Raw genomic sequence first — 20,528 nt, 5'->3', positions numbered from 1 at the left:
GTCATACTTACATTGACAAAGAAAGAGAGAAAAGTCAATTCCTCATTTTTATTAGCAAATATCCATGAACAGACTATTTGAGCCACATTCAGTTCCCAGAAATGACGTTGCTAGGTGACTGGGAGGAGGCTGTGCCCTCAACCTGCAGCTAAAACAGATGAGTTTTTGAAGAGACAAGCAACTATTTAAGTAGTGCTTTTCAAAACAGGAACATTTTTCTTTCTGGTTTCTTCAGTCACTTGAATAAAACTTCCGGGTGAAACATCACTAAAGGAAACCTAATGGGAACTGTGTCATCAGTTTGTGGACAAATATTGCAATTGGTAGTAGTAGCAGGATCTATAATATTTTTATTAATCATTTGTATTATGTCAGAAATGTGCTAGGCATTTGACAGACAAATGCGAAGAACTTCAATACAAATGATGGAGTTGTAGACAGAGTGGAGATGGGATGCAACAAGAAGCAGGTGAGTGAGCAGTAAAGTATAGTACACATCTTATTAGTTTTACATTTTTTTCTATGACAGGAAAGAATAGGATTTATAGCTGGTGCAAGCTTTTGAGAAATATCTAAATGAATGGCTCCTGTAGCCATATTTGCTAAACAGGCACTATGTTGTTAATAGGATGTGAAGTTTTATAAACTAGACTTTAAATATACTGCTTAGCTAGTCTTTATAGTTATAGGGCATAATTATGAAATTAGAGCTGATCAAATAAGTGATCAAAAACACTCTTGTTTTCCTCAAATAATGTATTTAAATATATTTGTCATGACTCACTGAATAGTTTATTCAACAAATAAAGTCAAAATGTATTAAGGGTTGGATACTTATGACTTGGTAGAGGAGACAGCCAAGACCATGATCCTGGAAACACTTTACACATGTTTGATTTTATGTATGTGAATAACTCCATTAAGGATGATACGGGGAGAGGGGAGGATATGGCAAACCTCATTTTAATGTACCTAACAATAAAGATAAATGCAGTATGAGGAGGCTGTTTTACAATAAGTGAGACAGTTTGAAGAACATTACTTGGGCCTGAGTTCAACAAATACCGATGCAGATGGTTAAACTTATGAGTGAGAATAATTCTCTTGAACTGAGACCCCTTGTTTTATAATCCCCTGTAGAAAAAAGCCTCGCAATACTGATTTCATTTATTTCTTTAGGTAAATTAAAATGAGGTTTGCGGTTATTTTTTCCTAGTAGCATTCTATTTAATATGCAATAAATGTCAAGGGTTTGAAAAGCCTCTAAAGACTTTATTACAGGGCTTGTCTTCATGTAAAGTGCCTTAGCGGTACAGGTCACCGGTCCAGCTACACGGCTGTAGTGCGTTAGTGAAGATGCCCCTACACTGATCAGAGAGTTTTTTGTGTCTGCGTAGTTAATTCATCTCCCGAAAGGTGGTAACTATGTCATCGGGTGAAGCTCTCCCATTGATACAGAGCTGTCTACATGAGGGTTTAGGTCAATATACCTATATTGTTCAGGGGTGTGGACTTTTCACACCTCTGAGTGATGTACTTATATCAATATAGATCTATAGTATAGACCTGGCCACAGAGTTAGTCTGGGTGGTTAGCCTATCATGGATATGAGCATAGAATCATAGAATATCAGGGTTGGAAGGGACCTCAGGAGGTTGTCTAGTCCAACCCCCTGCTCAAAGCAGGACCAATCCCCAATTTTTGCCCCAGATCCTTAAATGGCCCCCTCAAGGATTGAACTTGCAACCCTGGGTTTAGCAGGCCAGTGCTCAAACCACTGAGCTATCCCTCCTCCCAAATTGCAACTATACTGCAAACCATACCTGAGTTACTGTGTCCTCACTGGTACTGCACTTAGCTTTGTGTGTCACTAGGAATTCTGGGGGTACAGCCCATGGTTCTGCAGTAAACTGAGCCACTCTACTGGTATATCTACACTGCAACTGGGAGGTGAGATAGCAGCATGTGTAGATCAAAGCTATCTTGAGTGAAGCTGCAGCTGCATGAGTTAGTCCTGTTCTGCCAGGACTTCACTGCTATCGTTGCTCAGGCATACCTACACTACAAAGTTAAGACAACTTAATTTAGGTCAATATGTAGCCACCCCAGTAATTGAGCTGGCTGGGCATGTCCACATCATGCTCATTGTCTCACTAGCAGAACTTGTATCGATGCAGAGTGCAACTAGCCACAGAGAGCTTTGGGAAGGGTTTGCAATGCCTCATGGGACCAAAACATTGTTGCAGGGTGTAATGGGAACATGGCTTCAACCTCCCATGATGCAGTTTCCTCCCTGTCTACTCTGATTTCAACAGCAAACAACCTATAGTCTTTTCATGCCTGTTTTTGAAAGCCTGGCTTAGCTGTGTGTACGCCATAGCCCGAGAAGCATAGCCCCCATTCAGCTGGGCACTACAAAGGCATCCCACCTTATCCTGCAGTATTTCCATGCAGAACATTGAAATCTCCTTCAAGCAGCCCTGCTGCAAACCATAGAACCAAACAATCCCCAGCTGCTGCTGGCCATTGCGCAGCAGCTGAACATAGTGGAGTGCTGTTTTTGGTCCTGGGAAGCAAGCACTGACTGGTGGGATCGCATTGTTATGATGTTACGGGATGACAAGCAGCAACTCTAGAGCTTTCGAATGCGGAAGACCACTTTCCAGGAACTTTGTGCAAAGCTTTCCCCAGCCCTGAAGTGCAGCAACACGAAAATGAAACCTACTCTGACAGTGGAGAAGTGAGTCCCGATGGCTCTGTGGAAACTTGCAATGCCAGACTGCTATCGGTCAGGGCGGAATCAATTTGGAGTTGATAAATCCACTGTGGGAGCTGTTGTGATCCAAGTTTTCAGGGCCATTAATTGACTTCAACTAACAAGGGTATGACTCTGGGGAATGTGCAAAACATAGTGAACGGCTTTGCCTCGATGGGGTTCCCTAACTGCAGTGAGATGACAGATGACATGCATATCCCTATCTTAGCACCAGACCACCTCGCCAAAGAGTACATAAACCAAAAGAGATACTTTGCAATGGTGTTGCAAGTGCTGGTGGATCACAGGGGGCATTTCACTAACATGGTTAGGAAAGGTGCATGCATCTTTAGGAATAAAGGTCTGTTCAGAAAGTTGCAATTAGCAACTTTCTTTCCAGATTGCAAAATAACCATTGATGACATTAAAATGCTAATAGTGATCCTGGGAGACCAGCATACCCCTTGCTCCAATGGCTCAGGAAGCCATACTCCTGTTACCCCCAAAGTCAGACTCCAGGCACCCTCACAATGGCCTGCCTATGTAAAGAACCCACTTGTCAATTTGTCTGTTTTGGTAGGTGAAAGGGGGTGGCCTACCCAAGAAGAATTGCCTGGGTTTTACTAAGGGTTTCCCTCTGACCCTTGGAAAACTTCCTCAGGATAGACTAACTCTGTTGACCTTTGGGAGGACATGGATACAGACCTTCCAACTGAAGAATTCAGGCAGTAATTCTTCAAAAAAACAAAATAATCTGCATTCAATATACCTATATTCCCTGATTCAATAAAACTTAAAAAGTATGTACCAAGAAACATAAGAACATAAGAATGGCCATACTAGGTCAGACCAAAGGTCCATCTAGCCCAGTATCCTCTCTTCTAACAGTGGACAATGCCAGGTGCCTCAGAGGGAATGAACAGAATAGGTAATCACCAAGTGATCCATCCCCCGTCACCCATTCCCAGCTTCTGACAAACAGGCTAGGGATATCATCCCTGTCCATCCTGGCTAATAGCCATTGATGGACCTATCCTTCATGAACGTTGTATCCTTTGTTGAACGCTGTAATTGTCTTGGCCTTCACAGCATCCTCTGGCAAGGAGTTCTACACGTTGACTGTGCATTGTGTGAAAAAATACTTTGTTTCTTTTAAACCTACTGCCTGTTAATTGCATTTGGTGGCCCCTAGTTCTTGTGTTATGAGAAGGAGTAAATAACGCTTCCTTATTTACTGATAGGTTTCAGAATAGCAGCCATGTTAGTCTGTATTCGCAAAAAGAAAAGGAGTACTTGTGGCACCTTTTGTTAGTCTCTAAGGTGCCATAAGTACTCCTTTTCTTTTTATTTACTGATGTACTTTAAAAAAAATTGCTATTACTTTTTGAGTCTTTGGCTAGCTGTTCTTCAAATTCTTCCTAATTATATTTTTACAGAGCTTATGCTCACTAGGATTTAACTTAAAGGATGCCTTTTTGTCTCTCACTGCTTATTTTATTTTGTTGTTTAGCCATGGTGGCACCTTTTTGGTTCTCTTACTAACAAAACACAAATCCCATTTGCACAGGTATGCATATCAATGTACCCAATACTGCATATTATGCAGTTGGAAATAGCGTTTAAGTGGTTATATTCTACATGAGGAGATCACTCACATGTGGAATTCTGACAGCAAGTTCTTATTTAAAATATGAAAACTGTATACATAGTACCAAACATACATACACAAACATTCAACTTTATTATCTCAGGCATACACACTTATACGGTTTATTGGTTCCTTATCCTGTTGTCGTCATGCTTACTTCTCTGCAGTTTTCTTTCCCCCTGATCTGTCTATGGTCCTTTTGCCCTCTCACTTTTTAGCTGTCACAGCTCTTCCCCCTCTTTAGTGATTTCAGCTCTCTTCTGATCTTCCTTCTTTCTCTCCTGCTTCTCCACCTTCTCTTATTTTGACTGACTTAAGCCTGTCAGCTCTCTGCCTTATACAGAGGTTTTGGCCTATTCTGATTGGTTGTTTCCTCAATAATTATCATTAGCATACCCATCCACAAATCATCTTCAAGACTTCCCTGTTGGTCTGTTCTTATGACCCAATCACAGCTGCTGAACTCATCTGTCAATCATAGCTGGACCTGATTGAAAATCTGCACCATGCTTGACTGATCCCTCCCTTCAAGTTTTGGAGTGACCTTTTCCTAACATGAATCGACGCCCTCCCTAGCAACAGACGAGTAAGTGGCTGAATTGTTTAAAAATACCATTTCACTGTCCTTGGCAGTGTGCCAACGTTGATCGCACACTTAAAATTACCAGACTTGTAAAACTACAAACCGTCACCTTATTTCTTTAATATTATTTATTTGTTCACTTACGCATCTTACTGTGATGGTTTACTGCTGCCACTGTACTTCTTACCGGTTTAATTAATTTTATTTTGGTTTTTCCCCTATTTTCAGTTCAGGGTGGCAAAGCAGTGTTTTTCAGTGCTGCGCTTGGAAACAAAATAGAGCAGCTCAAAATCCTTCTGTATCACACCGGCCACTTGGACAGCAGCAAGAAGCAGTTCACCAATAGGCTGAGCAAGTGCTGAATGGTGGTAGAATGTGCTTTTGGATCTTTAATGGGTTGCTGGTGCATTTATTTGCTTACTAGGTTAGACCTCAGTGAACCCCATTGTTATCGCTGCCCGCTCTGTACTCCATTGGGAGAGAAATTTCCACAGGGGTGGGGCATGGGGGAGGATAGGCTGGCAGGTAATTTTGAGCAGCCAGATACCAAGGCAATAAGAAGAGCCCAGCAAGGATCTCTGCATCTCTGGGAGGCTTTGAAAACCCCTTTCAGGAATGAGCCACAGTAATGTGAGCCGCTTATCTGCGTTGTTCCTTCCCATACCATCTTCTCTGCTGCATCAATTTCCCCTAACCCCCCCGCCATCCTGATGATTGCAATAAATAAAGAACATTTAATTCTCAGAACGTTTACTTTTATTGCATACACATAAAGAAACTTAAAGACCAATAACATCATTTAACCTTGGGCAAACGGTGTGATAAAATTGGGAGGGGAGAACCCAGGTCAGCTCGTCTGTGAAAGCGCTGTAGTCTTGACCATCCAAAGTCTTTGAATGACCACCTTTTGTTCTTGGTACCCTCCTCTGGTGTTGAGTGGAAAGGATTCTGAATGCCCCCCCACCCCTCAACCTCTGTCTCCGGGAATGTTTGGGGGAAGGAGACTGGGAATGCGGTGATGCCTGCAGGCAGTTCTGCAGTGGCTGCAGAGGGAGTCTAGCCTCAAGCTGCTTTTCTTGAAACTCAGCCAGATGCCTCAACATGTCTGAATGGTCCTTCATAATCCGCAGCATTTTATCCTGCATGGCACCCTCATGCTCCTGGGATGTTCTCCCCGCTTTCCATGTCCATGTCCAGTTTTTCAGACAATGAAATCCTCCAGGCTATTAGCTCCATCTCAGCTGTCCCACAGGTGTTCATTATCTTGCTGAACATGTCACACCCCCTTCCCTTAGCAACATAGATGGTGCTTGGAGACCAGGGACCAGCATTAAGCCTCCCAAATTGTGTTCTTTTTCCTCTGGGGACGGGGCAGGGTGTTGCGGCCAAGAGAGAACACAGGAACCCTGCCCTCATTTAATGCTGCTGATAGCAGTCACCCTGGGCTTGCAGATTCTGAGGTCAATGCTAATACCTGCCACCCAAACCACAGGCATGTTAGGGAAACTGTGGTTGAGGGACTCGGAAATTACCAGGGTGGAGGATCACATGCTCTATTGTTTGCAGTACAAGCACTTGTAATGAAAACTTCCACCATCTCCCGTAAGTGACCCTATGTGATATCAGTCTCTTGAGGGTAACAGAGGTGGCAAGGCAGCAGATGCTGCAAGTGTCTGGGTACAAAGCTGGTCCTTATGCTGCTATGCTGTGTACCACAATGATGCCAGCAGAATTAATACTGGAGTGATGTAGGAAGGTGTTCTACCATGGTAGAAGAAATAAGACAGTCCTCCTCAGAAACCTGCAAAGGATTGCAAAGTACCTCCATGAAATTTTCCTGGAGAGCTCCATGGAGGATTCCTGGGCCATCTCTGTGCACATAAACAGTCTTTTCTGAAGGGGGGAGGACCCTCTGCATTGCTGGAGTGGACACTGGGAAGCAGATACCCACTGCACCTCAACTTTTTCTTCATATTAAACATATAATATAAGTGCATGTAACCCCTACAGTTTGATTGCAATTGCATACTTGCCTTCTCTAGCATCACACTCAGCCATGATGCTATCCTGCAACTGACAGGACTGCTCTGGGGTTAAAAATAGGTCCTGGCTCTTGGGAAGACTGGACCCCCCCTAGCCTATCTCCCATTCTCCTCCTCATCTTCCTTGTCCACAGTGTCCTCCTTGTTTTTACTTGAGGTGGCCTGGGACTCAGACTCTTCTGAGGTATCCATGTTACTTTGGATATAGTGGTAGGTCACCACCAAGACTTGCATGCAGCTCATTGTAGAAGTGGCATGGCTGTGGTGCAGAACCAGAAAAACTGTTTGCCTCCCTTGTCTTCTGGTATGTCTGCTGAAGTTCTTTGATTTTCACATGGCCCTGCTGCATGTCCCTGATGTAGTCCTTCTCCACCATACCTCATGTGATCTTTTCATAAATGTCAACATTTCTATGGCTGGAACGGAGCTGTGCTTGCACAGACTATTTTCCCACAGATCAATGAGTTCCACCACCCCCTGTGTACTTCAGGCTGGAGCGTGTTTGGTGTGTTGCGTCACCAGGATCAGCTAGGCTGCTGAGCTCTCTACAATGGTCAAACAGGAAATAGGAATTCAAAAGTTCCCGGAGCTTTAAGAGGGGAGGAGCTGTTTCCTGTGTACCTGGCTGCTGTACAGCAGAGTTGAAAACGATCACAAGAACAGTCACAGCAGATCATTGTGGGACACCTCCTGGAGGCCAATCAGTCAACTTACACAGTGATGGTCTACACTGCCTCTCTGTCGACTCACCAACATTAATTTAAGCACTACACTTCTTGCAGAGGTGGAGTAATTAAGTCGATGAATTAAGTCAGCGGAAGGGACCTGGTAGTGTAGATGCATACATTATTAGGTCAACATAAGGCACCTTCCATTGACCTAAGTTTGAAGTGTAGACTAGGCCTGAGACTAGCTTTGTTTTAGCTACACATGCTTCAGTCATACCCTAGGATACTTTCCCAGTGAATTGTGGGAGAATGTGTTTATTTTTCTGGGCACATGGGGTGGGGGATGGGGGGACTGTGGGAAGAGATTGGAAGACAACTATCAGCATTTGAATAACCTGCTTCACTGCAAAGTGGATGAGTTACCACCCTCAGTGAAAGCTGATAGCACTAGTTTTGCCAGCTAGTTCAGACTGAAAATAGCATTAAACTCAGGTATTGTGTGGATGGGAAGGGGGTTAGGGACATCTAAGAGCCCAGGCTAACGCTGCAGTGAAGACATTCCCTAAGAAATGCATCCCCGCAAAAACTAGGAAAATACATTATCACTTTTTTAAAGACAGCAACTATTACTGAGGGATGTTTGTTGATGCTCCCTCTAATTGTTTCTGTCTAAGAAATAAAATCTCTGTCATTATTGACATGAACTCTAATTGTCCCTCAATCTGCTCGCTATGCCCCTACTTATACATCCCAAAATGCCATTGGCCTTCTTGGCAACAAGGGCACACTGCTGACTCATATCCAGCTTCTCGTCCACTGTCACCCCTAGGTCCTTTTCCGCAGAACTGCTGCCTAGCCATTCAGTCCCTAGTCTGTAGCGGTGCATTGGATTCTTCCATCCTAAGTGTAGGACCCTGCACTTATCCTTATTGAACCTCATCAGATTTCTTTTGGCCCAATCCTCCAATTTGCCTAGGTCCTTCTGTATCCTATCCCTCCCCTCCAGCGTATCTGCCACTCCTCCCAGTTTAGTATCATCCGCAAATTTGCTGAGAGTGCAATCCACACCATCCTCCAGATCATTTATGAATGATCATTTATGAATGATTTATCTGAATGGCCCTTTAAAACTCCTTTAAAGTAATATATATACACAAGTTGCTGCAGGAAAGTAGTATGGTGGTTGAGTTCTAGAAGCATTTATGGGATCCTATCCAGCCAAATAATCAGCATAATATATGTGTTGACTGTGACATTATTGACATGAACTGCAACCGTATAGATCATTGTTGCAACCAAGGTCCTATAGTTCCACCAAATCTTGTACAAAGGAGGTCAAGTTAGATGTCTATAGAAAGGTTGTAATTTGATGGTTATGATTATGCTGTCTGTATACATGTATCATTTTTGTATTTAAAGTTATGAATATTGGCTATGTATTTGTATCTCAATGTGTTTGATTCTAAGTAGCCTCAGTGAAGCATTTGGTTAGCTTCTTGAGAAAGGACGATTCTCAGTAAGTACCCAATCAAGAAACACTTAACTCACAATGGACTTTGGGAGATGCCAATCCAGATCTGAGCTTTCCTGGGAATGTTCAAACTAACATGTAAACAATGGCGTCAGCCTGAAAAGGTGGAATCATTCATGGACATGTGACTTGCCCAGGTGGCTACAAACTCCATCTTGTTGCTGTGATTTTGCACAGAAGAACAAAGAGGTTTCCACTCACAAGAGAGAAAATATAAAAGGCCCTGGAAGCCCCTACATTTTGGCTTCAGCTGGCTCAAGAGATGGCGTCTCCACCCCCCAAGAGATGCCTGAAAGAAACTGGAACAAAGGACAGTAACTACGGGGTGTGAGTGATTGCTGGACCCAGACTTGGGGGGGTCCAGTCTGTGAAACAAGCTTATTGGAACATCTTTGGAGGTGAGATTTCATCTATAATCAGTTTCTTAATATATTAGGCTTAGACTTGCATGTTTTGTTTTATTTTGCTTGGTAACTTTCTTTGTTCTGTCTGTTATTACTTGGAACCACTTAAATCCTACTTTTTATACTTAATAAAATCACTTCTGCTTATTAATTAACCCAGAGTAAGTAATTAATACCTGGGGGAGCAAACAGCTGTGCAGTTCTCTCAATCAGTGTTATAGAGGGTGATCAATTTATGAATTTACCCTGTATAAGCTTTATACAGAGTAAAACGGATTTATTTGGGGTTTGGATCCCATTGGGAGCTGGGTATCTGGGTGCTAGAGACAGGAGCACTTGCTAAGCCATTTTCAGTTAAGTCTGCAGATTTGGGGGTGTGGGTCAAACCCTGGGTCTGTGTTGCAGCAGAGTAGCTTATCTGGCTCAACAAGACAGGGTTCTGGAGGCCCAAACTGGCAGAGAAAACTGGCTCAGAGGTAGTCTCACAATATCAGGTGACAGTCCGAAGAGGGTCTCTGTGACCGAACCCATCACATAGACAACAGACTATGAACACAATTCCACGCTTGGAAGATATTGGGGCTTGCAACCGTATAATGCCCAATGAGTGCTGCTTCTCCTCTTAGCTGTAGGGCTGACTGGAAAACCAGAATTCTGTTTCAAGAAAAATTGAGGTTTTGGCAGTTGGTTTTGATCTGCATCAGGAAGAAATGAACACCTTTTGAAATGTGTTACCAAAAAACAGAGAGAGAGACAACCATCATTCCCCCTCTAGAATAGTTAATATGCTTGTGGTTAGGACACGGACCCAGGTTCAAGTCTTTGCTCTGCCTGATTCTGCTCTACTTGGATCTCTCACATCCCAGGTGAATGCAATAACTTCCAGATTATTCTGGGTGGATCTGTCTCTCTCTCTCTGAACCAGACATTATTTTCTGGACCTGAGAGCGCATAGTTGAAACTGAAAATGTTCTGAGAAAAAAAAATGTTTTGTTGAAAAATTCCTATCCAGCTTTACCTATTAGTTATACCTCTCACTGCCCATCTTGTTCTGTGAGCCTGCTGGCTCTTTCAAACTAAGTAAGGCTAGACTGAAATAGTTTGGAGGATGAACTCCACTGAGCTCATTAGATGCTCTAAGAAGGGATGTTGGTGACTCTGCTGTGATGTGAATACTGAGTTATGTCTACACTACCCACCATATCGGCGGGCAGCGATCGATCCAGTGGGGATTGATTTATCGTGTCTACTCTAGATGCGATATATCGACCCCCCAAGCACTCTCCCATCGACTCCTGTACTCCACCACCCCGAGAGGCACAGGCGCAGTCGATGGGAGAGTGGCAGCAGTCGACTCACTGTGGTGAAGACACCACGGTAAATCGATCTAAGTATGTTGACTTCAGCTACGTTATTCACATAGCTGAAGTTGCGTAACTTAGATTGATCCCCCCCAGGGTAGACTAGGGCTAAGCATGGTACTAGGAAGCATTGAGATAACAAAGGAACTGCCTTTTGTAATAAAGTAAAACAGTTGATGCATATCAATAATAACAATTTAAATAAAGCATGCATGTACAGACAATATATCTGAGTTTCAGTTCAACTTACTTGTGCGTTTAAAATACAGAAATAGTAGTCAGGAGATCTGGATTTATTCTCAACTCTGCAACAGACATGCTGTGTGCCCTTGGGTAGTCACTTAACTTTTTTTTTGTTTCATTACTTATCTGTAAGACTGAGATAATAATTCTTACCTGCCTCTGCATGAATGATATAAGGCTTCATTTATTAATGTTTGTAAAATGCTTTGAGATCCTCAGATGGAAGGTGTTGAAAAAGTTCAAACTATACTCAAGAGACAGTAATTCAAGAAATGATGTCACCATCAAGATGTGGTATGACTACTCTGAGAACCAGTAATGAGAATAGCAAAAGTTATGGAATAGCTTACACTGATGAACTGTGATGAATTCCCTCTGAATGCATGGGCACCCATATACACAGGTATCTGAATTTCTGCATCATCTCTGCTTCTAAATGTTTTCTAGTGTAGTTTCAGTAAATTACAGAAATAATCTGTAGTGTAGATGGATCTGAAATTAGATAGCAAAGAAAGAAAATTCTCTGGCATAATGGGAAAACTGTTTATTTCTTAAAGAAAGTAAGTTGCACAAATAAGATGGACCTTTTCAAATTTCACAGTTTAGGGGGGGAACAAAACACCTCTTTAAATTATATGTTTGCACATCAAATTGTTCCATATTTCTGAATCTCAGATTCTCTGTCCTTTTCACTTCCCTACAGGGATCCTTAGGTTAATACTGCAGGCCTTAGTGCTTCATGTTACTGTCAGGGGGAAAAGAGAAACAAACAACAAAAGGATTTGTACAGCACCACTCTATAAATGCTTTGTAGCTTCAGCACCAAGACCTTCTCTGTGTTATGTTACTTTAAAAAAATAAAGGGCATACAAGCACTTCTTTCTCTAACCTTTATTTACAACTATTCCCAGAAATGATTGACAACTAATTGCCTTAATTCATCCATAAATTTCTTCTACAGTAAATGTAAATCTAATCCAGCCCATCACAATATAGTTGCTATTCTTTTCTTTTTAATCAGTTTGTTAATCCTAGGCTTGGAACATGGATATCAGCACTAGAATGTTTGATGCTACTGCTGCGAGTTGTTTTTTAATGAATTCATGTGTTCCTGCCACTTTTTGTGCTCTATGAGCATTCATGTGATCGAGTTTCACATGCAAATGCTAGTTTTGTAAGAAACTAATTTTAAATTTGCTCATGAAAGTACTAGCTTCAGAACAGAACTCTGCCATTCAGGAACCTAAAACAATAAGAACATAAGAACAGGCATAGTGTTTCAGATCAAAGGTCCATCTAGCCCAGTATCCAGTCTTCCAACAATGGCCAATCCCCAGGTGTCCCAGAGGGAATGGCAGAACAGGTAATTATCAGGTGATCCATTCTGTGTCACCCATTCCAAGGTTCTGGCAAACAGAGGAAATGGACACCATCCCTGCTCATCCTGATTAATAGTCATTGATGGACCTATCCTCCATGAATTTATCTAGGTATTTTAACCCTGTTATCGTCTTGGTGTTCACAACATCCTGTGGCAAGGAGTTCCACAGGTTGACTGTGCATTGTGTGAAAAAATACTTCCTTTTGTTTCTTTTAAACCTGCTGCCTATTAATTTCATTTGGTGGCCCCTAGTTCTTGTGTTATGAGAAGGAGTAAATAACACTTCATTATTTACTTTCTCCACATCACTCATGATTTTATAGACCTCAGTCATATCCCCCCTTAGTCATCTCTTTTCCAAACTGAAAAGTCCCAATCTTATTAATCTCTCCTCATACAGCAGTTGTTCCATACCTCTAATCATTTTTGTGCCCTTTTCTGAACCTTTTCCAAGTCCAATATATCTTTTTTGAGATGGGGCAACACATCTGCACACAGTATTCAGAATGTGTGCATACCATGGATTTCAATAGAGGCAATATGATATTTTCTGTCTTATTATCTATCCCTTTCTTAATGATTCCCAACATTCTGTTTGCTTTTTTTAGCTGCCGCTGAACATTGAGTGGATGTTTCCAGAGAACTATCCACAATGACTCCAAGATCTCCTTCTTGAGTGGTCACAGCTAACTTAGATCCCATCATTTTGTATGTATAGTTGGGATTATATTTTCCAATGTGCATTACTTTGCATTTATCAACATTGAATTTCATCTGCCAATTTTTTTGCCCAGTCACCCAGTTCTGAGAGATCCTTTTGAAGCTCTTCTCAGTCTGCCTGGGACTTAACTATCTTGAGTAATTTTGTATCATCTGCAAATTTTGCCACCTCACTGTTTACCCCTTTTTCCAGATCATTTATGAGTATGTTGGATAGGACTGCACCCAGTACAGACTCCTGTGGGAACCACTATTTACCTCTCTCCATTCTGAAAACTGACCATTTATTCCTACCCCTTTTTTCCCATATTTAACCAGTTACCAATCCATGAGAGAACCTTCCCTCTTATCCCATGATTGCTTATTTACTTAATCACCTTTGGTGAGGGACCTTGTCAGAGGCTTTCTTAAAATCTAAATACACTATATCCACTGGATCCCCCTTGTTCACATGCTTATTGAGCCCCCTCAAAGAATTCTAGTAGATTGGTGAGGCATGATTTCCCTTTATAAAAACCATGTTGACTATTCCCCAACAAATTATATTCATCCATGTGTCTGACAATTTTGTTCTTTACTATAGTTTCAACCAATTTGCCCGGTACTGAAGTCAGGCTTACCAGCCAGTAATTGCCAGGGTCACCTCTGGAGTCCTTTTTTTAAAAATTGGCATCACATTAGCTATCCTCCAGTCATTTGGTACAGAAGCTGATTTAAATGATAGGTTGCAGATGACAGTTAGTAGTCCTGCAGTTTCACATTTGAGTTCCTTCAGAACTACTGGGTGAATACCATGTGGTCCTGGTGACTTATTACTGTTAGTTTATCAATTTGTTCCAAAACTTCCTCTAATGACACCTCAATCTGGGACAGTTCCTCAGATTTGTCACCTAAAAAGAATGGCTCAGGTTTGGGAATCTCCCTCACATCCTCAACTGTGAAGACTGATACAAATAATTCATTTAGTTTTTCTTGAGTGCTCCTTTAGCATCTTGATCATCTAGTGGCCCCACTGGTTGTTTAGCAGGCTTCCTGCTTCTGATATACTTAAAAAAATTGGTATTAATTTTGAGTTTTGGCTAGCTGTTCTTCAGATTCTTTTTTGGCCTTCCTAATTATATTTTTTACACTTCATTTGCCTGAGTTTATGCTTCCTTCTATTTTCCTCATTAGGATTTAACTTCCTAACTTTAACTTTTTAAAGGATCCCTTTTTGCCTCTCAATGCTTCTTTTACTTTGTTGTTTAGCCATGGTGGCTCTGTTTTGGTTCTCTTGCTATGCTTTTTTTAATTTGGGGTGTACATTTATGTTGAGCCTCTATTATGATGTCTTTAAAAAGTTTCCATGCGCTTGCAGGGATTTTTCTTTTGGTGCTGTACCTTTTAATTTCTGCTTAACTAACATCCTCATTTTTGTGTAGTTCCCCTTTCTGAAATTAAATGCTACAGTGTTGTGCCACTGTGGTGTTTTTCCCACCACAGGGATGTTAAATTTTATATATTATGGTCACTGTTACCAAGTGATCCAGCCTATTCACCTCTTGGACATGATACTGTTCTCTACTTAGGACTAAATCAAGAATGATCTCTCCTCTTGTGAGTTCCAGGGTGAGCTCCTCCAAGAAGCAGTCATTTAAGGTGTCAAGAAATGTTATCTCTGCATCCTGTCCTGAAGTGATATGTACCCAGTGAATATGGGGATAGTTGAAATCTCCCATTATTATTGAGTTTTTTTATTTTAATAGCCTCTCTAATCTCCCTGAGCATTTCACAGTCACTATCACCATCCTGGTCAGGTGGTCTGTAATATATCCCTACGGCTATATTCTTATTATTCAAGCATGGAATTACTATCCATAGAGATTCTATGGTACAGTTTGGTTCATTTAAGATTTTTACTTCATTTGATTCTACGCTTTCTTTCACATATAGTTCCACTCCCCCACCAGCGTGACCTGTTTGTCCTTCCAGTATATTTTGTACCCTGGTATTATTGTGTCCCATTGATTATCCTCATTCCACCAAGTTTCTGTGATGCCTATTATATCAATATCCTAATTTAATATTAGGCACTCTAGTTCACCCATCTTATTGTTTAGACTTTTAGCATTGGTAGACAAGCACTTTAAAAACTTGTTACTTTTTTGCTGTCTGCCATTACATGATGTAATTGAATGGGACTTTTTTTCTTTTGACTGTTTCTCATCATATCTTGCTTGTATTTTATCATCTTCCATCCTCTCCTCCTTATTAGGACTTAGGGAATCTCCATTTATAGATCCTCCCCTAAGGGAAGTCCAAACCACATGCTCCTCCGCACATGTTGGCTTCCCCCCAGACCTTAGCTTAAAACCTGCTCTACAAACCTTTTATTTTAAGCACCAACAATCTGGTTCCATTTTAGTTTAGGTGGAGCCCATCCTTCCTGTATAGACTCCCCCTTTCCCCAAAGTTTCCCCAGTTCCGAATAAATCTAAAGCCCTCCTCCCTACACTATCGTTTCATCCACGCATTGAGACCCTGTAGTTCTGCCTGTCTAACTGGCCCTGCATGTGGGACTGGAAGTATTTCAGAGAATGCTACCGTGGATGTCCTGGACTTCAATCTCTTACCTAGCAGCCTAAATTTGGCCTCCAGGACCTCTCTCCTATCCTTCCCTATGTCATTCGTACCTACATGTACCACAACCACCAGCTTCTGCCCAGCACTACAAGCCTACACATAAGGCAGGCAAGTCATCATGTAGTTCTCCCAGTCATCACATACCCAGCTATCTATGTTTCTAGTGATCGAACTACCCATTACTAATAGCTGTCTCTTTCTAATAACTGGAGTTCCCTCCCCCGGAGAGGTATTGAATCATAGAATCATAGAAGATTAGGGTTGGAAGAGACCTCAGGAGTCATCTAGTCCAACCCCCTGCTCATAGCAGGACCAAAGCCAACTAAATCAGTATCTTCAGTGCGAGAGGAGACCACAACATCATCTGAAAGGAGGGTCCCAACTATGGGATCATTTCCCTCTGCTCCAGTTGTATGTTCTCCTTCCCTGAGGCTTTCATCCTCCTCTACAGCACAGAGATGGGACCATTCTATTGTATCCTGGAAAATCTCATCTATGTATCTCTCTGTCTCCCTTAACTCCTCCATTTCATCCACGCTGGTCTCCAAAGCTGTACATGGTCTCTGAGGGCCAGGAGCTCCTTGCACCGAATGCACACATACACCACCTGCCCATAGGGCAGGTAATCATACGTGCTGCATTGGGTGCAATAAACTGGGTAGCCCCCACTCTGTTGCTGGACTTCTGCCTGCATTTTCTTTTTACTCGTGAAGCTTGTTCCTTTTTTGTTGTTTTGTTTTTATCAGGGGATGTTTTGGGCTCTAAAGAAATTTAAGGAATGGTAAGGGTATGTAGCCCCTCCTCACATCCCCCCCAAAAAAAACTCCCTTGCAAAACTCCCCTGTTAGCTGCTCCTGTTCACTAGCTCATCTGGTCACTTAGGAGTGGGCTTTTTAAAGCCTTGGTCTTCCTGAGTAGCTCTGCGCCCTGGTTAAGGGTAAATGGGTGCTAAAGAGCTTAGGGATCAAAGCCTTGTTAAGAAGCTTTCACCTCTCAGCCTTGCCTAGCAGCCTGCTAGGCTCAGCACCCACATGGTCAGCACACGGTCCCCCAAACAAACAAACCAAATGGTATATTTCAGTCCAGCAGAAAGCACACCACACCAAACACAAATACACACACAAGAGACAACAAGCTTACCCCAAAGGTCACGTAATGGCTTCTCCTTCACCTGGAGAAGTCCCTCCCAAAATTCCCCTGTTAGCACAATATCATGTGATTTGTATATAATCACAATTAGCAAACACAGTTGATCTGGAGGTATGGAACACTGTCAGATAACTACCATCACATCATGGTTTTAACTAAAACGTGCAAAGAAAATCAAGGAATTTTGAATAATAACTTTGTGAGACTTTACAATCTGTTAGTGGATGTTTTTCTCACAGAAAAAGATGCTAAATTCCTTAGATAAATTATTTGTTGACAATTAAGTCCTACCTGCTGTACTTTGATGTGGCTGCCTGTCCCAAGTGCAGAGAAATTGGGGAGGGTTGAGCTCGAGACTTACCACCTAGCCTCTGAAACCAGGCTACCATTCTAGTAAAAATGGCTCTTTGGCATAGAATACTGTCGACCCTTCATACTGCATGAAGATTCCTGGTGAAAGTCAGTCTCTGGAAGCCAGCACCCCAAAATGTTTGATGCTGGCAGCAAGAAAACAATTCAAAGTTGATTATTGGAATGTGAAAACAATTTTTCACACAGTAAAGATCTGTGTAGTAACCCTGACCTGGCACTAGTACTTGCTGCAGCTATGATGCAACAGCATAGAATGATGTCCTGGGGAGAGAGACGGACAAAGAGAAGGCAGCTTGAGCTTGGGAGAGGGCATGGAATCTGCCCAAAGCAGGCAGTTGGACCAAGCTGTGAGAAGAGGAGGGAAGTACAGTGCTCTGGATGCTGAGCTAGCAGATGAACCAGAGCTGGCGTAGGAAGTGAGGTGATAGAATACAAGAAGAATAGAAGAAGAAAAATAGGGGCCTGGGAAGCAAGAAGGAGGAAAATAGGAAAGGTTCCAGGTCAGGAGAAGTATTAAAAAAAACCCAGACCTGGGTATGTGAGCAGACACTATTAGAGAAGATAAGTGAAGGGAAATAAAATCTATAGACATAGAAGAGAGGGAGTATCAAGGGTAAATAACTGGAAGTAAATATAATTGGTGAAGAAAGGAATTGATCAAAAAGCTGTGTTAGATGAAAATAGATCCTGAAAAAAGTAAACAAGAAGCTCAGAACCTAAAGTAAATGAATAGAGAGAATGACCGTTTGAATATCTATTGATGGAATATAGTTAAAGGTGCCTAATGGGCAAGTGAGGACCACGAGGTGGGGAACATTGAATCAAAGGAACACTTCAAGCTGAAGAGAAGTGAGAGTGGGAGCTGGACTTACAGCCAAGGAGAGGAAAAGTTGATTCTTCTCTGAAGTGACACAGTATATTGTTGAGTAATCTCTTTTGTTCTTGTTAATAATAGTGCATTTGGTATTAACTGCACAGAGTAAGGAAAGGTAGTGTGTATAAGCTCACAAAGGTTCATGTGTTGATAACCTAGAGCAGGGATCGGCAACCTTTGGCACGTAGTCCACCAGGGAAAGCCCCTGGTGGGCCAGGACCGTTTGTTTACCTGCTGCGTCTGCAGGTTTGGCTGATTGCAGCTCCCACGGGCTGCAGTTCGCCGTTCCAGGACAATGGGGGCTGCAGGAAGTGGCACAGGCTGAGGGATGTGCTGGCCGCTCTTCCCACAGCCCCCATTGGCCTGGGACAGCGAACCGTGGCTAGTGGAAGCTGCGACTGGCCGAACCTGTGGACGCGGCAGAGAAACAAACCGGCCCAGCCTGCCAGGGAGCTTACCTTGACTGGCCGCATGCCAAAGGTTGCCGATCCCTGACCTAGAGTTTATTATTATAAGTAGCAAGTACTTGGTAATTATCTGTGTTATCTATGCTCTTCACAATATTTGGCTTTTCCCTTATAAAGTTCCAAAAAATTAAAACTATCCCTTTTGTCTTGGTTTGCCTTTGCCCCTCCCCACAATTAGCATAGCCTCGCCTAGCTGGGTCACTGCAAATAGGCATCACGAAAAGGATTTGACTCTGTGCAGAGAAACCCCACTGGACTGCAATGTCAATCACACAGAGCTATAATCCAACAGAGACACATAGTGATGAGGACAAATATAAGTTCTGTAGTGGCCTCCGAAGTGTGATTGATAAAATACCAAAACATGATTTACTCCTTGTGATGAGTGACTAACACTATAATAGGATGAGATAACCAAGTAATGGAAGGAGCCTGGGGAAGCATAGGTTGGGAATCATTATCCAAAATAGAGAGACTCATTAAATTATGTCTTTTTCTAACCTAGATTTGCATCACTCAGTTCCCTCACAGAGATATACATAGGGAAACACAGAATTCACCGGAGGGCAAAACAAAAAATCTAGATTGATCACATCTGCATCAACTCTAGATACAGGTCAGCTGTCCAATACACAAGGGCATAACAAGCAGTAAATGTCAGCAGCCACCACAATGTTTGTAAGAAGAACAGGAGTACTTGTGGCATCTTAGAGACTAACAAATCTATTTGAGCATAAGCTTTCGTGAGCTACAGCTCACTGAGCTGTAGCTCACGAAAGCTTATGCTCAAATAGATTTGTTAGTCTCTAAGATGCCACAAGTACTCCTTTTCTTTTTGCGGATACAGACTAACATGCGGATACAGACTAACTTCCTACTCTGAAACACAGAATTTGTGTGTTGCCAAACTGAAATAAAAACAGAGAAAGATCAACTTTAAACAGAAAGTTGCTGAGAAAATCAACCCTACAGAAATGAAGAGTACTGTGAGAAATTCCAACCTGAAGTAAGATTAGATTTGATTTGAGGCACTGCCAGAAGCAAATGAAAGTAACACTGACTGGACCTGAAAAAAAAATGGGCAGAGACAATGTAATTCAAGCTTCAGCAGTCGCAGTTAGATATCAGCATAGCCAGAGCAAGAATTGAATAAGCCAAAAGACATGGCATCTTACTAAAGACAGAAAAACAATGAAGCGAAAACCCCTGAATGCTAAGACCAATAAAATATTGGAAAAAGCAAAGGGGGCATACAAGAAAACAGATAAAGCCACACAAGGAAAGTTAAACAGAGATATGTTGAAGACGTAGCAGCTGAAGCTGCTGCTATTTTAGGAAACCACAGAGTTGTTAACCAAATGACTAAAACCCTGTGTGGAAACATCAAAATAGGAAATGGCTTTCAGTTAAGTCGGGGGTGCAGGGAGCCCTCCTAATCCGTGGAGACATGGAGTAGTTTTTTCATAGACTCATAGAATTTAAGGACAGTCATCCTATCGCCCTCGTTCTTCCTTTTGTTAGACTAAACAAGGCAAGCTCCGTAAATCTTCTCTCAGAAGGGGTTGTGCACGCCTCTGATCATCCTAGCAGCCCTTCTCTGCACCTGCTCCAGTTTGAATTAATCTTTCCTAAACATGGTAGACCAGAACTGCACACAGTATTCCAGCTGAGGTCTCATTGGTACCTTGTATAATGGTCCTAATACTTC

General features: G+C 42.1%; 1 long non-coding RNA gene across 1 annotated transcript in view; it reads left to right on the top strand.

Annotated features, from left to right (window-relative positions):
- The first annotated feature begins 393 nt into the window (after positions 1-393).
- LOC141982228 (uncharacterized) overlaps positions 394-20,528 on the top strand; it is a 173,533-nt gene continuing 153,398 nt past the window's right edge. Inside the window, exon 1 of the long non-coding RNA XR_012637990.1 lies at positions 394-469. This is a non-coding gene — a long non-coding RNA (uncharacterized LOC141982228). The remainder of the gene's footprint in view (positions 470-20,528) is intronic.

The sequence above is a fragment of the Natator depressus genome, chromosome 1 (genome assembly GCF_965152275.1).
Source record: "Natator depressus isolate rNatDep1 chromosome 1, rNatDep2.hap1, whole genome shotgun sequence".
In the NCBI taxonomy this organism is placed as follows: domain Eukaryota; kingdom Metazoa; phylum Chordata; order Testudines; family Cheloniidae; genus Natator; species Natator depressus.
This window is presented reverse-complemented; position numbering and strand designations above follow the sequence as displayed.